The following is an 8,202-nucleotide window of genomic DNA, read 5'->3' as shown; positions in this document are numbered from 1 at the left end:
GAGCTCTGCTTCTAGAGTTAACGATGCATAGCAGTGGCCCGACCAAGGAAAAAAAGGCTCCTATTATTAGCTCAGTTGAAATATCTTGCTTCCATCGCTTATTGGGAAGCCATCAGAAACCCTGCGCATTTTTACCCGATCTCGTGCAGGGCTGAAAAAATCCGCATTCGTGGCATGCCTTTCGTTAAACGAGCTCAGCCAGCACCACTCCGGCCATGGAGGGGTGCAAGCTCCAAGTTCTGATCGACCTCTAGCTCTAGCTGTACAAGTAATGGAAAAAATGCGTCGTGGAAAGACGGTTTAGGTAATAGCTTCAGTCGAGCATTTTGGTATTATTCGGGCACATTTATTTCTCGATAAAATGTAGTATAGTGAGTAATTGCGTTTCCAGTCGTAGTATCCCATGAATTGATCAATTTTTTGGTCATGTATATTTATTGTGATGACGGCGGAACTTTTGTACGGGTTTGATTTCTCACGGCAGTCTCAAATTATTATAAGAAACATTCATTTTTGTACGGAAGGTAATGTGATAACTCAGAAGTTTATGGTCCAATTGATTAAGGGGCATCAAATTCCAGTGCTCTACGTTTCTATCTTTAATCTTAAAACACAAATGCTCCAAGTTTCTGTGGTGTCGGATACGGTGAGTATACGAAAATGGTTACCGGAACAAAGTTGCTTTAATTAACGTTGGAGTTTAAAGTTTTCATCTACGTTCGATGGGCAGCGGCTAAATAGGGAAAATTTGTAATTAATATCTAATTAATTTCATACCAATAAATTTCTGTACATGAAAGACGTACGAAGAGCCTCAAAGTTGCAACGCAAGACTGAACCTCGAAATAGAGCTTGCAATTTGAGCCTCAGCTAGACGTTGAGTTCGAGTCTAAAATAGGTAATTGGATACGCAAGCTCAATCCTCGAGTTTAGGATATAGAGTTAATCATTGGACGAAATCAGCCTAGCTGTTGGAGCCATATAGTAGTTCTGGTGGTGTAAACTGAGAGTTTTTTTCTTAACCTTTCAACTGAGAGTATAAACTGGAAGTCAAAAAATGAGCTTCAACTCAGAGTTTGAAAGGCGAGGTTAAAATTATATTTTGAGCCCAGAGTTAAACTGGGAGACTTGACTGCTTCCCATTTGAGCATGTAAGATTGAATTTAATTGTTGAACGTTTAGTTTGAACTAAAAAATTCTGTGCGAGTACCATGTAAAAGTTTGAATTGTTAATTTGAGTTTAGATTTGCAACTTAAAATTTGATCGAAACATATGTTTCGAAAAAAATAGGAACAATTTAAAAAACAATTTAATATAGAATAAAACCAAATTAAATTCTTTGTTAAAACTCTCAATTAAAGCCTTAGGCTGTAGATTGAATGTATTAACAGAGAATTTAAAATTTACGTTTAAACTGGAAGTTCCTGAAAGAAGTTTAACCTCAGGGTTACTGCGAGAAAAAAATTGATAATAATAATTGGCAGCTCTGAGCAAAAAAATTAACTTGATATTCCCGCTAGGAACGTAACTGCAGTAAGCTCGAAATGTAACTTCGATCCGAAAATTTAACCGAGATTTTGATCCGTATATAGTCTCTCGCCAACGCAGTTTATAAATGATTATGAAATGAGCTCTTTTTTCACGCATTAAACAAACAACTACACCAACATTTAATTATTTCAACTTTACGGATCACAAGGGATGTGTGCAGACTTTTTTCATTATTTGCACCCATCACAAAACCAGGAATATTTTTCTATAATAAACTTTGTTTATTATAATAAAATATTCTTTAAATATAAAAAATAAAAGATTTTATTTCCCGGCGCACTGTGCAAGTGACTTAATTGGTATGCACATCTTAGTGAATTGTATTACCCGAGCCGATGATGCATGCAGTATTAATGTTCTTATGTACGTCTTAACTAATTCATCTGAAGGCCAAAACATTAGTCATGTCAGCCTCGCTAATCCAATTATCGTTGGAAAATTGAATCCATCAATCGAGAGGGCACGTGAAATTGAAACAGCAAATACTCCTCTTGCCAGTTGAATGAGACTACCATTTATCTCCTCATTGCGATGGATTCATTATACATCGATTGTGAATCCGACATCCAACCATAGCGAACTCGTGACTCAGCCCTTCCATCTCCTCCGCGGAGAACTTCGCTGCGATGGAAGATGCCTTAAAACTGCGACCTTTGAGAGATTGACATTTCTTCCTTTTTAGCGCATTTTCTCATTTATGGAAAAAATGCACTATTGTGCTCGCCACGTCCGTCTGTCTGTCTGTCTGTCTGTCCGTCCGTCCGTGACCTCAAGTTTTCGTCGACGAGAAAATGCGCTCTCTGTCACTCACTGCAGTGAGTACTGAGTTATATTTTTTTATAACAAGCTGATTAACCCGCCGCTGCTATTATAAAAGATATTCCAGTGATTTTAGAATCCCGTTATCCGAATGCCGTAACTCCACATCCTGAAATTTTTCATTAAAGAAAGGCCCGCTCGAACCCACATTTGCAAGGAACTCTCATCGAAGTTCAGTTCGAAATTTCAATTATTTTAAAATGTTATTTTAGTTTGTCGATGTAAAATATCAATGTTAATTTATTTTAAGGCTTAAGATTTTTAATGAATTTATATGTTATTCGGCAACATATTAGTCAGAATTCACCGTGATACATTGAGAAAACAGCTTGAACTGTCCAATAAACCAAAGATATTGCTTATTTATCCGCTTAAAATACAATGCAAGACATATCTTAGTAAAGTATAGTGCATTAGGTACAGTCAAAATCTCTTAGTTAATTTCATCACAATTCATTACGACTAACACGAATTAAATACACAATAATACCCTCAAATACTACAAAGGCTTTAAATTTATTCTTTGAACAATATTGAATCGTTGTGAAAAATATTCAGAACGAGCGCCAGGCGCTGTCAGAGTCTCAGGGGCCATACTTTCAAAACTCGCTAAGGGGGAGGTATACCCTAAAATTTTCAGATTTGGCATTTTTGGGTTTTAATCTCATCTTAAAGCTGAAATTCTGCTCTTTCCAATGGTACCACTGCCATGTATGTATGTAAATATTTACGTTCATGACGTCTCTTTAAAGGGAAGCGGGTGGGCGAGTTCTTTAACTAATTAGATATAAAGTAATTAGCTGCTGAAATCTTTGAATATAGTTTCTACTTGAGTTGTGCTGCAGTTACATGCTTAGTCTCATCTTAAAGCTGACATTCTGAGCTTTTCAACGATACTACTGCGATAGCTGTGAGTGAATTTTAACGCACACAGCTGGGCTCTAAATGGGGGCGGGGGTGGATTTCCTTCAGAAAATAGATAGGACTTAATTCACTCGACTAAAAATATTGGTGTATCTGGCATCAAGCTGCAGTCACCCTCTTCGCTTTGTGCGGAGTGGTGTTCTGCAAGTCGCTCCTAGCATCCTTGAGAGGAATTAGGCTACAGAAGCCTGTATTTTGGTAGCTATGCTACATTTAGTGACTATTTCAAGGCGCGCGGAACTTTGTCGCGCCGTCCTGAAAAGTTCAACTTTTTGTCACGGAAAACCTATCTCCTCCTAGAGTTTTGGAGCTACAGCGATGAGACATATACCATTCTATTTGTAAAGACCATACCTATGCAGTAACTCGGCCCTTTTTTTAGATTTGTAATATTTGTTGTAATAACTGTTCACTTGCTTGATAATGAATATTGATATATTCGAAACGTCGCACTGCAATAAAATGTCATTCGGTAATCTACTTTTTGATCTCCAAGCTCCAGCTAGAAATTTTGTTCGGCTTATTGAAAAGAACAATAAGAAAATCGTAAATAAAAAGTACGCTCTGGTCTTCAACCAAACCTGTATAAATGAAGAACTTCTGCCTAACTACACTAATATTTTTTAGATTTGTGCATAGTTTGGATTCAAAATGGGGGGAAAGGGGGGGGGGAAATGAGAAAAAATGAGAAAAAATAGAAAAATGCTTGTAAAAAAAAAACTAAAGCAAAAATCAAAAATCGGGCCGTGTTACTGCATTGGTATAGTCTTTACGAATAGAATGGTATATGTCTCATTGCTGTAGCTTCAAAACCCTAGGAGGAGATAGATTTCTACAGTACCCCCTTTTTTGTCCGTTTTCTATGAATTTCACGTTTTCTATCAATTTTTTCGAAAAAATCACACGAACAAAAATGTCTTAGAATTCTGTTTAACATAAGTGTACCAAGTTTCAGAGTGATCCGTTCATAAACAAAAAAGTTTTTCTGGAGGGTATACCTCCCCCCTAAGTGAACGAAGTACTTACGCTATATTTTCTTGTCTATGATTGGTGGATTTTGCTTGAAAGGCCGTCAATGGTAGGCTGATGAACTTACGATCTCTTAACTTTTCTTGAAAGTATGGCCCCAGGTGTGTACAGTTGTGTGAGAAGAGCTGTTGCGTATAATGGCGCTACTTTAATTAACGCGTAGAGCAGAGGAATTTACACTTTTGAAACATGATGTGAATTGAGTGACAAACAATTACCTAACACATTAAGAGCTAATATCAAGTGTATTCGTTTTAGGAAATATCTACTGAAGGAATAGTGGTGGCAGAGATCCTAAAATACACTATATTTTAAGAGATGTGACTTTTGACTTTATGAAGACCTTCTATACAAAACTCTTATTCCGTTTCTAACATATATTAGAATTGGGATATTATTGAATAATTAATATGACAAATATTAAAAATCTTATTAGTAAAACTACTTGGTAGCATGATTCGCAAATTTAGAAGCTAAACAGCAAATAATTTCAACATTTCTCATAAGAGTAAACGTTTCGGAGTCCAGCTCCATCGTTAGTTCAAAACCTAGAACGCATACCGCGTATGTCGGAACGCGTACCGCGTATGATATCACGTAATTTTTACACTAGCCAAGCGGAGCGTAAAAGCAGGAGAACCGACGATGGAGCTAGACTCCTACTAAACGTTTTTTTCTTATCAGAAATTGTGAAATTTTTGGCTGTTTTCTTAGCTTTTAAATTCCTGGAAAAAAGTAATTGAATTGTTAACTGCAAAGATCGCCCGAGTCCTGAGTTGCAAAAGTGTGCACATTTTTGAAGGATTGAAAACATAGTTAAGTTCACTTCGTGGAACGAGTATTCTTACTTGAACAATAGAATGAAATAAAAGTGTATAATTATTCACAAGATTTGAAAGTATCCAGAGAACTTCTAATGATAACGGAGCAAAAATGACGTCTTGAACAATAATTGTCTATGTCTTCAACTTCAATGTTTGAAAAGCAACTATTATTATTATTAATGCTAACATATTGAGTAATGCAAGTGCAGCAAATTCTGATGACAAATTTCGTCCGACAAAAAACGTCTATGAAGAAGATTTGCTTGGTATCTGATGCTTTAGGGGACAAAAAGGGAGTAATTATCGCACAGCTCGGAATATTTAAATACCACTAAATAGCCCTTTAGCCTGGAAATTTACCATCTTGCGATCTGAAAGTACAACTCGAAGCTTGCGATCGAGTTGTAGTGTTCGATCGTGAAGCAGCTCTTCTTTAAGACTAGAATATGTGAACTAAAACTTTTCTTGTAATATAATAATAGACTGATATATGTGATTCATATAGTTTTTAAATATGATAAATGATCTATAAGAGTTGATACATTGTGACCGCGAATTATAGAATTATTAACATTTTATTGCAATAGCCACAAGATCTGTGTGAGAGAGTTCATCATGAGGCAGTTCAATCCAAAATCAGAAGACCCTCTGACACATACAGCATTTATTTCTATGGTAAAAGAGATCTTACGCAGATAAATATGGTGATAAATATTATCAATTTAATCTCACAGATTTGTCTCACAGCAGATATTATGGAACAAAAAAAACGAAAATGGACAATTTATAATGCTTTTTTGAAGAGAAGAAGCAATCGTTATGGATTCATTCGTTGCAATTGGTTGTGATGATGAAAGCAAATACAGATATGATGGATGGTGTCAAAAATAATTTGAATAAGCATTTAAGAGACCACTTAACTTATCATGTATTAAATAAAATATAAACAGTTGGGAAAATTTTTACATTTATAGCATAATTTCGTGGAAATTATTAATAAATGAATTCTTCATCCTGTTAACATTAATGTATCACTATGAAATTTGATTATTTGTGGCTGGATAACATATAAAGTTGTTTAAATCTCAAGCTTAAGTATAAATTTATGCTTTGTAGGTTTTATTTAGTTCATCATCTGATAATTCAGTTTAGTGGAATAACCTCTGAAGCATTATCTGTTGATATGAAATTTTACGCAACTTATTTTATACAGAGTGGCAGGTTCCTTGCAGTCAAGAATTTTTAAATTCGAAAATTTTGGTTTTCGCTTCCTAAAATAGCCACCCTAATATTTCAGCTCTATTTTTATTGACGGGATGCGACACAACAAAATTCGGTATAACAGGACTCCAAAATCGCAGGAATCACCGAGCCTGGGGTTAACCAGCTAATAAATACTAAACTCTACCGAAATTTACAATTTAATGGAGCAATAAGATATTATTATATTGCGTCGGAATATTAATGCGACACTTCCACGTGTTGGATATTACTGTTGAAAAAAGATAATATTACTGATAAAAAAATGAAAAAATCAGTTAGACACTAATAATCGGTAAATTTAGGCAACATAATATCGTTTGTATTTTATTGATTTTGAGCAGTAGCATTTTGTAAACACAATAACGCAAGCATAGATTTTTAAAGCAATTCGTGACTTAAATATGTTAATTAATAACTATATTGATATATCAAATCAATCGTCGTTTTTATTAAAAAATATTATATATCATTACAAGAGACATATAAGTGGCCTTTCATTAATTTTCGTTGTTCCTCGATTAAGACCCGGGCAAATATATGGCCCAAAGAAGTGACTTCCCTCCCTCCTTCACAATTATTGCACTTCTCGTAGAATTGCGATAATTGTACGGCCTGCCACGCAGAATATTGCCGTTATTGCCTCGCAGCTTCTGCCCTGATAAATGGTTCTGCTGAAGCATTAGCGGCCTGAGCGCACCTTTAGAAAAATTCTCTATAATTATCCTGATATGAGCCCGAGCATAAGATTTAATGATTTATAATATTTTAATAAAAATTGCTAGCTAAAACCGACGAATTTAAGGTTATAGAGTTTTTGCAAAAGGAAGAATTTGTGCATTTAATGATGAAGAAAAAGAGTGATTTATCCAGATATTGACCGTTGATCGAACAGAAAAAGTCAAGTTAACATTCAATTACTCGCAAAGTAATTTTGGAATTAAAAACAAATAAGCTTTGATGAATCCCTGCTGGGTACGTGGCGCATTAGCATACAGAGACTTCAATTCAAATCGAAATATATATTATGTATACATATATTCATATTATGCTCATAGTTAGCAGGTGGCTTCGTAGAACAAATTTCAAAGAATTAAACAATACGACCCCTCGCGCTGTTCATGTTTGAGTGTCAGCGCAGTGCTTTAAACATGCGGGCTTGGGAATTTGAGTCTGTCATCTAAGAGCTGATCTTATGAAGCATCGCGGCTAATCATCCATTATTGTTTAATCCCCTATTGTGTTAGGATGAGCTGTTGGCTCTTGACTTACTGCCTCCATCTACTCCAGGTCAGACTCATGAAATCCGAGCTCCAAGGAAAGCACCTGTGTTCTTTACTCGGTGTCCCAAGTCCCATTGTTCGACATGGTATTGGGTTTCACTGACACTAAAAAGCTTTTTACGGTAGGCGCATTAGGCGAGAAATTTCACGTCTGAGAATAGTTGACACTGCGCAATGCTCCGCAGATGTTGAACTGTTCAATTTTATGTGAAGAAACAGGATTCAATGAGCCGAAATAGTCGTAACTGCCAAGAAATAAATTTTCAAATATTTTCCATCATTTAGAACATCATTTGAACTAAATATTTTCATGCATAATAATTTACCGAACATGGACAAGGAGATTAATATTGATATGAACTCGAATTATAACTGTGGTATACCTTTGAAAAAAACTCGTAGCATTAAGCTACGGGCAAGATGCAATGACAATCAGCTCAAAAAGTTCTTCGGTATCGTTGATTAAGAAAAAAGTTTCAAGGGCTACATCCTCAAAGACAAAAAAAAGGTT

This window comes from Hyalella azteca, unplaced genomic scaffold, assembly GCF_000764305.2.
Source record: "Hyalella azteca isolate HAZT.00-mixed unplaced genomic scaffold, Hazt_2.0.2 contig8117, whole genome shotgun sequence".
NCBI lineage: Eukaryota > Metazoa > Arthropoda > Malacostraca > Amphipoda > Hyalellidae > Hyalella > Hyalella azteca.
The sequence above is the reverse complement of the archived record's forward strand: the minus strand, read 5'-3'. Positions refer to the sequence as shown.